General features: G+C 38.7%; 1 protein-coding gene across 3 annotated transcripts in view; it reads right to left on the bottom strand.

Annotated features, from left to right (window-relative positions):
• LOC150103689 (DNA repair protein SWI5 homolog) overlaps positions 1-19603 on the bottom strand; it is a 90946-nt gene that overhangs the window by 55170 nt on the left and 16173 nt on the right. The window lies entirely within an intron of this gene.

Raw genomic sequence — 19603 nt, 5'->3', positions numbered from 1 at the left:
CCACAGTCTCCCACCCTTTGTTCTTAAAGTGGTCGTTCAGAATGGAAACCACGGCATCATGCCTCCTCATGCAGACCCCATGGGTGTGGAAGCAACACTGGGCTATATGAGACAATGTCTCACTGTAGCCCTATAGTTGCAGTCGTCACTACCCCATCGAGCTGTGCAGGCTCGAGTAGGCAGGGCATTGATCCTCGTCCTGATAAGGTCAATATACTCGAAACCAGGGAGGAGTCTGGTGCCATCCCTTACCCAATCATGCTGGGGAGGCACCAGATATGACTCTTTTAAAGGAGCACCATCTACAGAACAGTGCAGCAGAGATGCCCATCTTTTGTGTTCTGCAGGTGCTGACTCGATTATAGTACCTTGATAATGGGACCAGCCTTTAGCCCGCCTAAAGTTTACTTGTATTAATGGGCTATAGAAAGCCTCTCTGCAGATGGGGGAAGAAGATAGTTCTAACTGCGCAATTCTTGACAGCCGCAGGCATGGGATCAGCCATCTAAGTGATGGAACTCCGAGCCCACCATCCTTGACCCTCGTATGGAAATATGCAGTAGGAGTGTCAGGCGGCTGTTGGAGCCATGATCTCACGGCTGAACTGATAGCCCTGTCCATTCGGGACACTACCAAGATATATGTCCTACCAAGCACCAACTTGTGGTAAAAGTGAGGTAGGAGATAGTAGGAAAGAAGAAACAGTCTTTGCTGGGGCTTGAGAGGAGCTTTCCTCAAAGAAGCGATCCCAGCTTCTAGGATAGAAGGGACAGAAGACCTTCCCTTTGGGGGTGAACATGATACCGAGGTATCTCCACTCTTCCAGGATGGTCAAAGCATGCAATGGCCTCCTGTTCAGGAAAAACTCTACAGTCTCATCCTTAAGCTTCTTGTCACGACCAGAGGGTACAAGAGCTAAAGAGCAGGACTTCTCTACATTAATAGAAAGGCCTCGAATAGAGAAGAAGTCAACTGCCCGGTCATGGATTTCCTTCAAGTCTATCTTAGTAGAGGCTACAAGAATAAGATCATCTGCAAAGGCCATAGCATTAAAGGAAGAAGTGCCTAGAGAGTAGCCTATATGGCTAGGAAGAAAATGAAGAAACTCATCTATGATGCAGTTAAAGAAAAGGGGAGATAGAGGATCACCCTGGCAAACACCCCGCTCTGCTGGAATAGAAGTTGCACGGGACCCTGTAGTGACAGTGATGGAGCTACCCGAGTATAGCTCCATAACATAGGAAAGAAAAGGTTCTGGACATCCAGCAATAGACAGCATTCGAAGTAGAGCAGGAAGGGAGACGCTATCAAAGGTCTTTTGGAGGTCCAGCGACACCATATATAGAGGCTTAAGGTGGCATCAGGAATCAGAGAGAAGAGAAGAAAGAAGATATATATTCTCGGTGCAGCCGTCCGAAGGGACAAAAGCTCTCTGTCTGTAGTCATGCTGTATATGTTGCTGAAGTCGTTTAACTAATATTTTATGACCGAGTCTAAGTAACACAGGGGAGATGGTAATAGTTCTAAAGTCTGATGCACAGCTTGAAGTTTCTTTCTTTGGAATGAAGATAGTTCTTGAAGCACGTAAGTATGGTGATATTACTTTACTGGAAAAGAGAATGTCCACTAAGTCTTGAAGAATCTTCAATGGCACCTTCCGAAGCTTAGACGCAGGAAAGCCATCAGGTCTGGAATCAGAGAAATTGGATGGAAGAGCTGCTTTAATCTCCTGGATGGAAACAGGCTGATATATTTGAAGGGCAGGAATGGACCTCAATATCATAGGTTGGTTATCATAATCAGGGAAGTGTGGAGGTGGAGCAGAAAAGACTACTCCAGAATTTGACAAAATCATCATGTAAGTCTGCTAGAGGTGGAGGGGAAGCACCGTCAAGGATGGTTTTGGCACATTAAATCTTTAACCTTGCAGACTCAGATCCCCCGTATACCACTTTTTGATATCTGTCAGTAAGCCATCCTCTTACCCATGCTAATATTGTATAACCCAGACCAATTTCCTCCAATTTATGCAGTAGTTTGCCATGCTGTATTCTGTCAAAAGCCTTAGCAAAATCCAAAAGTATCATGGTGAATCCATTCCTCTTGTCTAGTTCAATGGTCACATTATAATAGAATGTGAGCAAGTTGCTAAAACATGACCTTCCCTTAGTAAACCCATGTTGTTCATTTCAAAGTAGAAATTCACTCAATCCTGATCATAAGACCCTGATAAGATCAGATTTGGTCCCCAGGATGTGAAGGGGATAAACTGACTGTGGAAAGGGTACAGAAGCAGATAACAAAGATGGTTTCAGGACTGTACAATATGAGGATCGACTGAGGGAATGTGGACTGCAGAGTTTGGTGTATAGAAGGAGAGGTGATATGATCGAGACTTTTAAACTGTTGAGAGGCAGTTACAGGGTAGACATTGGAGAGCTTTTTCACTTGGTGGAATGGTGGGAAGGAGCGATGACAAGGGATCATCCTTGGAAGTTACAAAAGGAGGCTATGCGCAAGAGAGTGAGGAGTGGTTTCTTTGCATGGAGGATGGTTGAACATTGGAATGCATTGCCTGAGAGAGTGGTTGGAGCAGGAACAGTCAAAAGGTTCAAGGAGTGGTATGATAAACTTTGTGTTTCCTAAAAACGACCTCCTGGATAATAATAATAATAATAATAAAAACCCATTTCTGAAGGTGGGCCCCTAACCTTTTTCCAAAATCTTCACCACCACTTCTGAAATACTAATTGGTCGATAGTTGGATACATCAGTCTTTGCACCATCCTGGTCAAAGGAATGGCCAGTTCAGATGAACACTCTTTTAGCACATGTGCTGATATTCCATCAATCCTTATTGCTGAATTCTTATTCAGTTTGTGCAACAGCTCTAATACTTCGGCCTCACACACCTGCGTTTCTTCATATAGTGAAGAGGTAACAGTGAGCTCAATGTTGCGTTCACCAGGTTGATAGCTTTTAACAAAATAGACACCCATTAACTGAACAACCTCTTCTGACTCTTGTGGGTTGTCTTTAGCACACAGAGCCAATTTCTTTTTATAATCAGACTTTGCTTTCCGTATAACAGTTGTGACTATTCTAGCCTGCTGCTTATAATGTTCATAACAGACGTCATCCTTATGCAAATGGTATTCCTTCCAAATCGTCCTTTTCTTATGAATCTCTTGCTTAATAAGATTACATATCCATTTGACTCCTACTCTAATTATTCTTCGAACTCTCGGGACACATTCTGATATTGCATCATTTAAGTATTGTTTAAATGCTTCTCATGCACTGTCGATATTCTTTCCATCCAGCATCCCATTCCACTGAACTCAGTATACTTCTCAGTTGGTCATAATTTTCTGCTTTGTAGTTAAGCATGTAACCTTTTCTGAATGGAACATTCATAAACTTAGTCAATTCCCGAGTACCGCATGATCACTGTCACCAACTGGAGGCAGAATAGTTACGTCTTTAACTGAACCGCCCTCTGGCACTATAATCAAATCTAACACTCTTTGACGTCGAGTTCCTTCTGTCACATGCTGCTTAAGGAAGTTGTCCCGCAACAACTCAATAAATGCATTTTCATTCTTCTCATGAGATTCTACTGATAACAATCAATATTTGGAAAATTAAAATCTCCCATTATGATTACTCTTTTCACACTCACCTATTCTATTTAGTGATGCATTTCTTCATCACCAGCAACTGATCCACCAGGTCTGTAACAGCACCCCACTATGTAATTTGTCTTATGTTAATTCATCTGGTGTTAGATTCTATCTCACACCAGATGGCTTCAAACTCACATTCACATGAAATATTGTTAGTAGTATTACTACATGATAGGTCTCAACTCTAACTGGATTTAAGTCATCCGATATCATTAGTTCAATGATATCATCCGATATCACTGAACTAATCACATGTCCCCTCCTCTCCTATCCACTCTACCCTTCCTAAAAATTCTGTACCCATGACACTCGATACCAGTTAGTAGGTCTGATTCTGATAGCCAGGTCTCACTAATTCCTACAATCTGAGGTCGCAACATATTGACTAAGGCAACAAACTCTACCCCTTTGTTTCTGATACTCCTAGCATTCGTGTACCGATATAATAATCTACCTGCATGTTCTTTTGTATACTCTTGTTTGCAGTCTGCCTGACACAGTTGGACAATTTGCAGATCTCTATTCTTCTCTAATGAATGCACACATATGATGTGTGCACACACTTTGCACACATATGATGGATCTGAACTGGACGAACACAAACCCGAAATTGTTCTTACCTCGTCAACATTTCCATGACAAAGCCCATTCCCATCATTAACACAGTTATATATCACTGTCGGTCTTACACTCACGTTCACACCATTCCTCCCTTTATAATTTGGTTTCCCTAACTCTCTGTGTTAGGTCTCATACCAGTTATTAGTGTTTCCTACACTCCTGATGTGGCCTAAGATTGTTGGCATTAGTGAAACTTGGTTATCAGAATCAGATATGGTAACTGGGGTCGAGTGTAATGGGTATACTATTTTTAAGAATGACAGAATAGAAGGGAGAAGAGGAGGAGTACTACTAATGATATCAGATGACTTAAGACCAGTTAGGGTAGAAATGCAAGAAAACAATAATGGTAACAATGTGCAATGTAGTGGTGAGTGTGAGTCTACGTTGTGAAGTGCAGGTTAACAGAATGAAATATATGGTGGGGTGTTGCTACAGACCTGCTGGCTCAGTTGCAGAGGACAAAGAAATGCATCACCAATTTAGACTTATGGGTACCAAAGGAGTGATCATCGGATGATTTCAATTTTCCAAACACTGATTGGTTAAAGAGAATTCTCATGAAAAGAAAGAAGAGGAATTTATTGAATTGTTGCAAGACAACTTTCTCAAGCAGCATGTGAAAGAAGGAGCTCGAGGTCAAAGAGTGGTGGATTTGCTCAAAGCGTCACAAGGGGTCTCTGTCAAGAATATGGCAATTTTACCACCAACTGGTGACAGTGATCATGCTGTGCTTTCTTGGGATGTATCTAATCGTACTAATGCTCTGATTAGAACAGGTTACATGCTAAACTAAAAAGCTGGAAATTATGATCAGCTTAGGAGAATGCTATCTTCGGTCCCATGGTATCAGTTATTGAATGGAAAAATGTCAGCAATGCATGGGAATCTTTGAAAAAGTGCTTAAATGAGATGGTATTATCTGAATGTAACCCTAGTGTTTGAAGAATAAATAGGTTGGGAGTGAAATGGATGTGCAACGTTATTAAGTAAAGAGATCCAGAAGAAGATGATGATAATATGAAAAAAATATCATGAGAATAAGAGTTAGAGGAGTTATGAAACATATAAAGCTCAAGCCAGAAAAATAAAAATATTGAGTATTGCGTGGAAAGAAAGCTAAATTTGAGAAATTGGCCATGCAAGCTAAAGGCAATTCAAAAGAATTTTATCATTATGCTGCAAGCAAAAAAAAAAAAAAATGAATGTTAAAGAATAAGTTTATTGAATGCAGATGGTATTTGAGTGTTGGAAGCTAATAAGATTATTCAATTAATTTGCTAAGCATGCACCAGGTGTGTGTAACATGGTGCACAGTGCCCAACAGGGAAGGAAAATCACCAAACGGACAAGTGGCAGACCAAGGATAAGCTGGATCACTAATATTAAGAAAGCTGCTCAGATCAACAGCCTTCAAGTCTTTCAAGAAAAACTTTATTAACAGTAGAGTGGAGAAGATGAACTCATGAAGTACTCAACCTGTCTTGATGGAAGAGAATCAATCAAGATCCTATGGAGTCAGACTCATCTAGGCAGACTCTTGTTCATACACACACACAGCTTGTCATACCTTGACTTAAACACAGTCAAGTTCTCTGCAGACAGCACACTATTGGGCAAGGCATTCAGATCATTCACAATTCTGCATGCACAAAAATCTGCTTCTCATTCCCTTGTTCACACCTTCGTTATACAGCTTCCAGGGATTATCTCTTGTTCTCCCACCATTTTATTAAACCTCTTCAATGTTAATACTATAACAACCCCTTACCAACTTGTACATCTCTATCATATCGCCTCTTCCTCCTATCCGCTAGACTCTGTAAACTGAATCTTCTCAACCTTTCTTCATATTCAACATTCCAGAGAACAGAAACTACCATAATTCAAGGTATACATTTTTGGTCGTTTTTATAGATAGAAAACCACTTTTATTAATACAGACCAGTATTTTACAAATAAACATTTATTAAAACCTACCAGTTTCGCCAGCAAACTGTCTGGCTTTTTCAAGGTATTACGGAGATATGAAAGTAAATGCAAATTAAAAGGAACATAAAAAACGTTGTAAACCAAACTAGTATCTATGGTTACACGTTTCGCGTGACAAAGATGGCTTATTGTTCTTATTCATTATCACGCATGCGTGTTTGTTGTAGACTTGTAATGTGATTACTGGCTAGCTGTAGTTCAGATTGACTGAGAGAGAGGATCAAGTTTTTCCACGAACTGTTGAGAATTATACCCTGATTTCTGTTGAGGTTTCCGCCGGTTATTAGTACTATTGTGGCTTCCTTAAAAACACGATGCCTGTAGTCGTCATCGAGATATGGCATGGAGCTGTTTTGCCAATCTATCGTGTGGTTAGACGTGCAGAAATGATGTGCTAAGCCGGAAGAAATGCTTCTGTTGTGGTTTACATCACCAACATGTTCTTTTTGTCTAATTTCTAAACTTCGTGAAGTTTGTCCAATGTAGGCAAGACCACAGGAGCAGGGAATGTAATATACTCCTGGATATTTGTAGAACGGAACTTTATCTTTTGGAGATCCTAAAACTTGTCTGATGTTGGTGGTTGGTTTGAAGACCACTCTGATGTTGTTGGCTCTTAGTATTCTTGCTATTTGATAAGAAATTGACTTGATGAAAGGTATCACTACAGTAGAAACGTGCTGACGGTGGGATTCTTCTTGTCTGGGGTTGTCATTGTATAGATATTTTTTGATGATGTTTTGAGGGTATCCATTTTGTGATAATGTGTTGGCTATTAGTGAGAGTTCATTCTGTGTATCCTCCTCTTCTGATATAAACTTTTTGGCTCTATGTTTCAACATGTGGATAATACTCAGTTTGTGTGACTTGTGATGGTTTGAAGTATAGTGAAGATATCTTCCAGCATCTGTGGGCTTTCTGTAAATGGATAATTTGACACTGTTAGGTTGTTTTTTTATCAAAATATCTAAAAAATGCAGTTGGTTGTTGTTTTCTACTTCCAGAGTGAATTTTATCTTGCTACGTATTGAGTTGATTTTATCCACAAACGATTTAAGGTTGTCTAAGCTGTCTTGCCATATGATGAATATATCATACACATATCTCCACCATGTAGATGGTTTCGGAGAGATTGCAGAGAGAATTTCTTTTTCAAGTTTTTCCATGAAAAGGTCTGCACAAGATGGTGATAGTGGGCTTCCCATTGCTAGGCCTTCTAATTGTTGGTATATGGTGTTGTTAACTTTGAAGAAATTAGATTGAAGGCAGTGTCTAAACATCTGTGTGATGTCTAGAGGAAAGAGGTCTTGGATGATGTTTATTACCTCGTCTACTGGAACATTGGTGAAAAGGGATACAACATCTAGGCTGGCTAGCATGTCAGTTGGTGCAATCGTAATGGCTTGGAGTTTATTTACAAAATGTTGACTATTCTTGATATAGGATTCTGATGATCGTATTTTATTATTTAATAAGTTTGCAAGATGTTTTGCCAATTTTTTCATCAGCCAATTTCATCAGTCAATTTCATCAGCTAAAAAAATTTATCTACGCACTTCATTAGCGCTTGTTAGAGAAAGGATACAACACACGAGATACGAACTTAATAAAAGTGACAGTAATTGCCGCAAGTTATTTGATGAAATTTCCAACAACGTAGAACACCATATGGAATCAACTAGACCAAATGATACAACGCAATTACGAAAAAACTTTCAAACTTTATAAGGATAAACAAATTAGGAAATTCAACGAACTTTACAAGAAAAAATATCGGACACAAAACAACCTCCCGGATGACAAAGTGATTTTCAATTTGTCAAATCATAACCTCACAAGAAATGAATCTGATATTCTAAAAAAAGGTTTTAATTTCGCGATTACACCCAAAAAGATTCCTAAAATGGATTTTATGTGTGGAATTGAAAAAGGCCTATATCCACTACCAAAAAACGTTGCAGACACTATTAGATTCAAAAGTACAATAATCCTAGTCAAAGCAAAACAACCTGTTCTCAACATGTCTCCTTATGAAAGAAAGGCAATTCTCAACTTGAAGAAAAATAAAGATATCATTATTACAAAAGCTGATAAAGGAAATTCTACAGTTATCCTCAACTCTAAAGATTATTATAAGTTAAACGTATTACTATCAGACACCTCAACTTATAAAATCCTAGACAGAGACCCCACAATTAAAAATCATAATGAAACAAACCAACTAATCAGAAATTGTAACAATTGGCCAGAAGAAGTGAAGAGAACACTAAAATCCTCACATCCTATCACCCCAAGACTATATGGAACACCTAAAATACATAAACAGGATATACCTCTCCGTCCAATAGTTGATGGAAGATCATCACCAACCTACTTTTTGGCAAAACATCTTGCAAACTTATTAAATAATAAAATACGATCATCAGAATCCTATATCAAGAATAGTCACCATTTTGTAAATAAACTCCAAGCCATTACGATTGCACCAACTGACATGCTAGCCAGCCTAGATGTTGTATCCCTTTTCACCAATGTTCCAGTAGACGAGGTAATAAACATCATCCAAGACCTCTTTCCTCTAGACATCACACAGATGTTCAGACACTGCCTTCAATCTAATTTCTTCAAAGTTAACAACACCATATACCAACAATTAGAAGGCCTAGCAATGGGAAGCCCACTATCACCATCTTGTGCAGACCTTTTCATGGAAAAACTTGAAAAAGAAATTCTCTCTGCAATCTCTCCAAAACCATCTACATGGTGGAGATATGTGTATGATATGGCAAGACAGCTTAGACAACCTTAAATCGTTTGTGGATAAAATCAACTCAATACGTAGCAAGATAAAATTCACTCTGGAAGTAGAAAACAACAACCAACTGCATTTTTTAGATATTTTGATAAAAAAACAACCTAACAGTGTCAAATTATCCATTTACAGAAAGCCCACAGATACTGGAAGATATCTTCACTATACTTCAAACCATCACAAGTCACACAAACTGAGTATTATCCACATGTTGAAACATAGAGCCAAAAAGTTTATATCAGAAGAGGAGGATACACAGAATGAACTCTCACTAATAGCCAACACATTATCACAAAATGGATACCCTCAAAACATCATCAAAAAATATCTATACAATGACAACCCCAGACAAGAAGAATCCCACCGTCAGCACGTTTCTACTGTAGTGATACCTTTCATCAAGTCAATTTCTTATCAAATAGCAAGAATACTAAGAACCAACAACATCAGAGTGGTCTTCAAACCAACCACCAACATCAGACAAGTTTTAGGATCTCCAAAAGATAAAGTTCCGTTCTACAAATATCCAGGAGTATATTACATTCCCTGCTCCTGTGGTCTTGCCTACATTGGACAAACTTCACGAAGTTTAGAAATTAGACAAAAAGAACATGTTGGTGATGTAAACCACAACAGAAGCATTTCTTCCGGCTTAGCACATCATTTCTGCACGTCTAACCACATGATAGATTGGCAAAACAGCTCCATGCCATATCTCGATGACGACTACAGGCATCGTGTTTTTAAGGAAGTCACAATAGTACTAATAACCGGCAGAAACCTCAACAGAAATCAGGGTATAATTCTCAACAGTTTGTGGAAAAACTTGATCCTCTCTCTCAGTCAATCTGAACTACAGCTAGCCAGTAATCACATTACAAGTCTACAACAAACACGCATGAGTGATAATGAATAAGAACAATAAGCCATCTTTGTCACGCGAAACGTGTAACCATAGATACTAGTTTGGTTTACAACGTTTTTTATGTTCCTTTTAATTTGCATTTACTTTCATATCTCCGTAATACCTTGAAAAAGCCAGACAGTTTGCTGGCAAAACTGGTAGGTTTTAATAAATGTTTATTTGTAAAATACTGGTCTGTATTAATAAAAGTGTATTTCTAGAAACTACCATAGTCAATTGCCTCTGTACCCTTTCCAACATCTCTTTGTCTTTTTGCACACCAGGTGACCAAATCTTTGCACAATATTCCATATGTGATCTAATCAAGTCATTATACAATGGAACAAGAATCTCCTTACTTCTACAAGTCAGTGTCCTCTACATCATTCCCAGAATTCGTCATGTTGTCCTCACAATTTTGGCAATGTGTCTTCTAAATTTTAGATCCTTATCCACCAACACCCAAAGATATCATTTCCTCCACCTCCAACAATATATCCTCACCAAGTGTAAATTCTACATCACATCTTTGTTTCCCAAATTTGAAAACCTTACATTTTTCAACATTGAACCGGCATTCCCATTCACTCAATCTATTCAAGTATTCTTGTAAGGCCAGAACATCTGCTCTAGCCCTCGTAGTTTGTCCCAACTTTGCGTCATCTGCAAACAACCGAATTTCACCATCCAAATCTTCCCCAATATCATTAACATACAGGTTAAACAACAATGGTCCTAAAACAGACCCCTGAGGCACACCACTACTGATTTTCCTCTTTTGGGATATTGCTCCCCCATACACAACTTGCTGATATCTATCAGATAGTCAATTTCCAATCCAATGCACTAGTATAATATCCAATCCAATTCTATCTAGTTTGACATATAGATTACTGCATGATATCAACTTATCATGCAGTAATCTATCAAAAGCCTTTACAAAATCTAAGTATACCACTATGTATCAATCTCTTTTGTCCAATTATGTTGTCACCTTATTGTAATATGTAAGTAGATTACTAAAACATCACCTTGCTTTAGCAAATCCAAGCTGTCCATCAAAGATAATACCACTGTTGTCAACCCAATTCTGGATCCTGGTTCTTGCCAGCCTCTCCAGCACTTTAACCACAACAAGTGACACATAGATAGGCCTATAATTTGATGATTGGGTTCTGTCACCTCCCTTATAAAGTGACACAATCTTGCCTTTCTTCCACTCCTTTGGAACTTCAGGGAATGCAAGACTCATATTAAACTAATATGTCAAGGCAGATGTCAACTCACTGGCACATTCCTTCAAAATGTATGGTGATATATTATCAACAGGGTCGAATATTCAGGGTGTGCTAGGTGTTTGGTGGACATTCATGGAATTGTAGTATCATTTATTCCTGTTAAAGACTCCCCTAATTGTTTCCTGGCTTTGCATGATTCCTAAAATTAAATACAATATACTAATGCATCATGAAGAGGACATTTTTCGAAGTGTAAACATTGCATTATATTTGCGTTAATAGCCTAGGTGTGAGGTCACAAATACTTTTACCCTTGAGCCCTTTGAGCAGATGTACAGATGGTGCAGCAGGTCAAATTCTTATCATTCCAGTGATTTTAAACTGCTCAGAGGGTGAGGCAGGGTGAGTGCTGAACAGTAGCACTTAGAAATCAGTGGCTGTGATTAGTTATCGTGTCAACTAATCCAATTGAATGTTGTCATTTGTCATGAGTCGATTTTTTTTAGAACACCGATATAGACAAATTTTTAATATCTAAATTTCTATAAATAATTTAGAACTTTTTGCACATATTTACAATTGGAAATGATGTTGATGATCTACTGAATGTCCTGTTTTCTGCCAGTGCTTTTGCAGACTGTATGATTATAGTTGAAAGAGGTTGGAACTTGTGTATAGATAAGTAAGTAAAACAAATTATTTCAGCCTTTCTTTGGTTCAATCCAGAAAAATCATAATTTCACAATTTATAACTTTTTCTGATTTCTGTGCACATTATATGTCTGTATTTTACAAATTGTTTAAAAATTCAAATTATCCATCTTTCACTCTGGCATTGCTAATTATAATCTAATCTCACTGCGAAGTGTAAACCCTTTCGTGCTTCTCACGGCACATATGAAGCATAGCTATTGAATGTTGACCTTTATGCTTTCCATGTTTAAAATTATATTTATTGATAAATTATTATTATTATTCTTCTGGTTCCCATCTGCCATACGGCCGGGGGAGGGTAGCTATATGCTACCATTCTAGGGAGAGATGATTATGAGCAAGGTGGTTTCCCGTTGCCTTCCTTGCCGTAAATATTTATGACTGTAACCTGTGTGTTCACGGGGCCAGTTTGCCTGCTTGCGGGATGAAAAACCCCAGATAAACTGGCGGAAAAAACCCTGCTGCCGACTCCCAAGACCGGCTAACTTGGCTATGGCTGAGGAAGATCCTTAAGCTCCTCACGTCGTGGACGGGAATCGAACCTAGGACACTCCTTCCCCAGGCATATGGTTGCGAAGCGCAAAGCCACAAGGCTAACCGCGCAGACTTATTATTATTATTATTATTATTATTCAGGCTTCCATGGAGTCAAAAGACTCATCACGGTTCCTGTCTATCACCTCTTCTTCTATCCACCAAACTCTGCAGTCCATATTCCCTCAGCCAATCCTCATAACTAACATTGTACAGTCCTGAAACCATCTTTGTTTCAGGACTGTTAATTTATCCCCTTTCCGCAGTTAATTTATCCCCTTCAAATCCTGGGAACCAAATCTGAGAACAATAGTCTCAGTTCATTCAAAGGTGGTGAAGGATTGCTTCAATAACGAGGACTCTGACCTGCAGAGATAAAAGAGTCCTCATTATTGAAGCAATCCTCTGTCTTACCTTCACCACCTTTGCGATCTCTTCTTCTTCTTCTTCATTCGCTATGCCTTATCCCGTGTTAAACAGGGTCGGCGTTCCCTTCTTTAATCTTCTTCTTCCAGATTCTCTGGTCCAGGGCATCTTCCCGACTCCATCCTTTCTCCCTAAGATCCTCTGCCACCTTATCCCTCCATCTGAGTTTGGGCCTGCCTCTTTTCCTCCTTCCCTCCACCTCCATACACTCATTTACCAACATACTCCTTACTCCTTCTCTCTACATGACCGAACCACCTCAGCTTGCTTTCTTGTACCTTCTTACCGATCGGCCCCACTTTGACCATCCCTCTGATGAAGTCATTCCTTATCCTGTCCTTTGTCACTCCACTCATCCATCTCAACATCTGCATCTCCACCACCCTCCATCTTCCTCTCCTGTGTCTTTGTTATAGGCCACGTCTCCATGCCATGGAGCATCGCCAGCATCACCACCATCTTATACAGCTTTCCTTTCATCTTACAACTCACTCTCTTGTCGCACAGGACCCCGCTTATCTTCCTCCAGTTCATCCAGCCACATGTTATTTGGTCCTGTATTTTCTCATCCAGGTCACCATTCCTCTCGATGACCGACCCGAAGTACTTGAATTTCTTCCCTGAAGTTCTTCCCTTTCACCCTGGAGTTGTATGATCATATCTTCGTCACTCCCCATTGACATATATTCGGTCTTTACACAGTTAATTTTCATGCCTCTCTCTATCTTCCAGTACCTTTCTCCACTCTTCCAGGGTCTTTTCAAGCTTCTCTCAAGATAATTAGCAGAGAACAATATCATCGGCAAACATCATGCTCCATGGCGCTTCCTTCTTGATGTCCTCCACTAGTACATCCATGACAAGATCAAAGAGGTAGGGGCTCAGAGCTGATCCCTGATGGAGCCCTACGACTATGGGATTACGTTTTTTTTCTTTTATAACCAAAAATCGGTGTTCATGCTCCATGGTGGAGTGAGGGCGACAACTTAGCAAACATCTGGAACACATTCCATTGATTTGAATGCTGCCCAGAGCCTGGATACAAAGCAATGTGAGATTCCAAACTCTGACAATATCAGTAATTCTATGGCATTCTTCATGATAATTCTTCCCCATGTGAAATCATCTAGATGATATGTCTGAGACATTATAAGACATCCAAGTATGCAACTTTATTCCTTCATGAAAAGAACTTCCTTCAAACACAATTCACTTAGCACAGACGTTTGCCTTTTTGAATGCTACCACGACTCCTTTGTGCGCAATTCGAAAATTTGAATGTGTACCCACTTTCTACTCAAAATCATCAATTATACAAATTGCCACAGGCAGATTCATCTGAATTTGTGGTTGTAATCTTCAGAAAAAGTATTCCTCCTCAGGTTTTGGACATGAGTGTATTTAAGTGGCCATACCACCTTAGATTAGCTCTGCTTATACATTCATGAATGCTAATAGTGTCAAGTTCCTTTCTAATAGCTTCATTTTTAATATGATTCTGCCACTGCTGATGCCATCAGTTCACTCCCCTAATTTTTCTCTGAATCCTCATAACTCTGGTCTTTAATCTTGATCAAGTGCTTTATTTCTAACCCAACTCTCAGATATATAACTTAAAACTAGTCTGAACACTGTCCTGAACACTACTAGTTTGGTGTTTTGGATAATTTCTCTCATTCCATATAAATTTATTCAGCTAGCTACCCACCATACCTTTACTTTACTTTACTTTACTAATGCTGTTGTCTATTTCAATATTTATGTCACCTTCACAAAAAATTGTGCCTAATCTCCATTTAGGATATAGCTTAAGTTTTTTTATGTCCTGCCTATGTTCATAGTTTTGGTAATTTTATTGCTGTGTTACTGCCGTTATTTAATTTAGTTAGAAAATCCAGGAGACTTGCACTAGATGTGTTTAGGAGTACATCATCTACATAAAGCAAAGAGCTAAGTTTGACATGTCCAAATCTAATATCAGATAATGAAATGTGCATCCCTGTCTCATCCCTGATTTTTAAACAAACCATCTTCCTATATTTCTTGCAGTTATAACTACTAACTGACAACTTAAATATAGACTATGTATTCTCTGTATAATGTTCCACTCATCCCCATCCACTCTCCTTGTCATATACCTTTTCCAGATCTACAAAACTTAAGTACAGATCCTTATCATATTCCCACGATTTCTCAACTATTTGTCTTAAAGTGAAAATCTGATTTTGACAACCTCTATTTGGCATGAACCCACCTTGTTTGTTCTTCTGCAAATTTCTCTTCAAATTTCCTAACCTTTTCATGTATGCTTGCATAAATCTTACCATAAATCTTACTCGTCAGGGAAACACCTTTGTAATTCTCACATTCCCCCCTTGTGGTTCTTTTTTTTTATATAGACCATAAAAGCTCTACTCCAATCATCTGGAATTCGACCCTCTGAGCAAGCTGCACTGTGCAGAAGAATTATGCAGTGAACCACTGTAAAACTTTTAGACCTCCATTGCACTACCAGGTGTCGGCTTATGCTTGGACTCGCCGAACTTTATTTATATAGTTTTCTATATTCAGCATGAAACTCTTAGATTAGATTTCCTATCTTTGAGTTTCTTATTCGGCTAAGAAATAATGCGGTATTCAATATCCACTTAATTTTGAATAATTTTACTTTGCCGAAGTGAAGCCTGTTGGCTCTTATTTCAGTAATTGTATCTGTGCGCCTCTTTGCAACTCGTACAGTAAAGAAATAAGCTCTGACTATTGAAACCTTAGTATTACATCTAGGTCTACCTACTCACTGATGAGACCAAAAAAAAAGGTCAAAAAATACTGTTCTACATTATGAGAGAAGGGTAGTGACCGTCTCTCATAATGTAGAACAGTAATACATCTCCTAGGAGCTGTGTTTTACATTATGGGAAAATATTAAGGACAGTGATCAGAGCTTGCTCCACGTTTACTATGAGTTGCCTGGCATTGCACTACCAGGTGTAGGCTTATGCTTGAACTCGCCGAACATTATTTATATAGTTTTCTATATTAGGCATGAAACTCTTAGATTAGATTTCCTATCTTTGAGTTTCTTATTCGGCTAAGAAATAATGTGGTATTCAATAACCACTTAATTTTGAATAATTTTATACTGCATTTTTGGTTGAATTTCATCTACTCCAACTGACTTTTCACATTTAATTTTTTTTATGGCTTTTTCTACTTCAATTATGGATATGTATTCCTGACTGCATTTCGGTTGGGAGTTTTCTACCACTGTGCTGACACTGTGTTCAGGGTAGCACCAGTAATGTCCGGCACCTGTGTGCAAAACTTTAGTTGGCGCCCCTATACCCAGTAGCACACCAGTAGTGTCTGGCGCTTGTGTGCAAAACTTGAGTTGGCGTCCCTATTTCCCCCCCCCTCCAATAAAAAAATCACTTTAAAAAACAGAATTTCCTCCTTTTTGGCACCTTTACTATCCTGGCGCCTGTGTGCATCGCACACATTGCATATACGGCCAGCACGCCCCTGACTGTGTTATACCTCTGATTTTGATAGTAAATCTCTCGATGTTCAGATCTACAGATAGTCATGCAATTCTCAATGTTTTTGTTTTGTTGTTTTCATTCATTTCTAAAATGAATGAAATGACTTGGAACCTTTAGTGGACTTTTCAAGCGTAGTCCTCTGCCTATGCTATGGATGCAAGCCTTAGTGACCTGGCTAATGTTCAAGCTGGTATGTTTACTTTGATGGTATATACACATTTCTTGTGGTGTTCAAGATACCATTGTTGGCATTTGGACCCTGAGGTGAGATATTAGTCAGAATTTGTTACTTCCTAGCTGGGGGCTAGTGCAGGCTACCATCAATCTCCAAAATAGAAACAGCTCCTGACATGGAGCAGTGCAACTTACCTTGTGGACAGTCCCTGTGATTGATCTTCAGGTACCTCCTCAGTGACATATTTATTTATAGGGTGCTATATCACATTGTTTTAGTTGTTCGATGGCATTTTCCCTGATGACAGTAATGCTGCTGCTATTGGTCAAGGGCTGCTTATTCATCAGGTTATCTTGCTCATCTCACAGTTGTCCTCCATATTGGGGGGGGGGGGGGCATGGGCGATCCACTATCCATCATTTGTGTACCAATACAGTTGCAGTCAGCTCTGCAACTGGAATCAAATCCTGTGATAGGTATCCACAGCATAGTTTGCCAAACCTGATCATCCATAGTAGCGGTACTAGATATAGTTTTGGTGTTCTGATATTGGTTATCCTGCTTGTCTGGCCATAGTATGAACAATTATAGCTGCAAGGCACCTGGTAGATCCTAGATAAATCCAAGGGTTGCAGTTGGTATTTAGGAGAGCAGATAAGTGATCTTAACTTTCTATGCAGACAGACCATGGGTATAGGATGTTAGTATTCTTTTTATATGGAGTACGGTGGTAGCCATTGGTTAAAAATGTGCTTTGCGTGTTCTGTTTTTCAAATGTCTCCACAAAAGTTTGTTGGAAGGGTAGAAAAAGGAAAGCAAAAGCTCTATTCTATTTATTTGTAGAATTTTCCTTGCAAAACAAAATAGCCCAAGTTCATGGTGAACTGAGACATGGCAGCGATATCAGGAGGAAATCATGTTGAAGGTTTCATGGAGTATTAATAGCACTAAGGATTTAAAACAAATTTTAACGCTTTCAATATTTTGTCTCAGTCATTGAGACTTCTTCAGGGAGTACAAATGACACTTGTAACAAACACACAAAGACAACACAATACTGAATGCAACACATGGATATGACTCTAATGGTGGTGCACCCTCTATGGACATTTGTAGGTGGCCTAGGATGTAAACTGGGACCTCTGACGATTAATTTTCCCAAATTTTGGGAAGTTTTTTGCACCTATATTTGTTTAAATTCAGTTGATTTCTGAGTATCACTGCAGATTCCAAAAATGGTCTTTATTTTTTAAATTTACTGTGATGGAGTATGGTGGTTTTTTCCCAGAAGATCCTGTGAGCAGTACTCAATACATGGTCTGCAAGACCAGAAAGACCATAGATGTGATTGCGGATGCAAGTTTTGTGTTCATCTAAATGGATGGTGTCTGATTTACTTATCTGTCCAATGCCAACTTGTAGGAACAGGGTATTTTATATACTCCAGATAGTGAAAGAAGAGAGAGAGCTCATCTTGGATAGAATGGAAAAGGGTACCAAGTTTTCAGCAGGGCTTAAACATTGTGTAGAGGTTGTACTTTTTAAAAGACCTCGCTATTTTTTTTTTTCAATGTGCCCCGAAAGTAGAGGATGGTGATGGCATTTCTGAAATCCTTCTGAAGGGATGGCCACAGACTGGAGGGAAGATTGATTACTTTTTTAATTCTGTGCAAATTGTAGCCATCAGAGGAGGGTGTTATGTGTATAATGTGTGTTGTGCTCGAGTTCTGTTGAAAGAGAGGTTCCATTGGAACAAAGATAATAGGCTCTATAGGTAAGAGGTTTGATGCCATATTATTGAGAAGAATGGTGGTGATAGGAAAGTTTGTGAATATATCTGCCTCTGCAAGTGTGTTTTCTGTATACAGTGAAGGAGAGGTTACCATTCGGAAGGTGTGTCATTTTTGGCTAAGATATGTAGATGATGTGCTCTCTATTTGGCCTCATGGCCCAGACACATTAGACTCCTTTCTCTGTCACCTCAATAATCTACATCTAAGAATCCTATTTACAATGGAAAAGGAAAATAACAATAGTTTATCCTTCCTAGACACCTTAGTGACCTAGGAAATGACATACCTTCTGAATGGTAATCTTCCCTTCGTCGTATACAGAAAACCTATTGTGATCTATATTGCTTTCTGTATTGCTGTGGGGGAGACCACATTCCTTACTCAGGCACTTTGACAATCTCATTTTCTCCTCTTGTTTTTGATAGTGTCTTCGTGTGTATCCTGTTACCGAATTAAAATGTTTATTTACAATTTTTGTGGGTGTTTCTTTCACAGCTCATATCAAACTGCTTTTTAATGAATAGCATGAAACTTTATCATACAGTTTTTGGGTTATCGTTATTTTTCTCTTTGCTCTTTTATTTATGAAAACTAGTGCATAGAGCACCTTTCTCTTCAAGAGAAATGTACCACAGTCAAGTGCCATGAAGCAGGAGACATATTTCCCATACACAAATAATGAAAAGATTTATTACTTTATTATTAAAATACTCTGTATCAGAAATAGTTGTAGAAATTCTGCATTTTGACCTTGGTATCTCTTCTAGATCTGGCTTCCATTAATGAGACCTCAATAAAGATCGAAACCAATGTGCATATTGATCCTATCCCATAATGCATAGTAATATACACTTCTGAAAGAAAGTATGCTTTGCATTATGGGATACTAAGGGAACTGATGTGAAGATGTTACATCAATTGCCTTAGTATTCCATAATTTGAATTATAGGATAGTACAGCAGTTGATGCCTTAGTATCCCATACTAAGGCATATATATAAAATGCTTTAGTATGGACATTAGATATATGTCTCATGCCACTATATATATAATTTGAGTTGCATAGTTGTGAAGATACTTCATGTGCAACATTTGTATGATTCCATTTGGATAAAGGATTAAACAAAAATGTAATTTTTGGCATGTTTGTAAACAGGTAATTCAAAC

This window comes from Typopeltis vanoorti, chromosome 8 (assembly GCF_054136105.1).
Source record: "Typopeltis vanoorti isolate ZY-2024b chromosome 8, IOZ_Tvanoo_1.0, whole genome shotgun sequence".
In the NCBI taxonomy this organism is placed as follows: Eukaryota; Metazoa; Arthropoda; class Arachnida; order Uropygi; family Thelyphonidae; genus Typopeltis; species Typopeltis vanoorti.
This window is presented reverse-complemented; position numbering and strand designations above follow the sequence as displayed.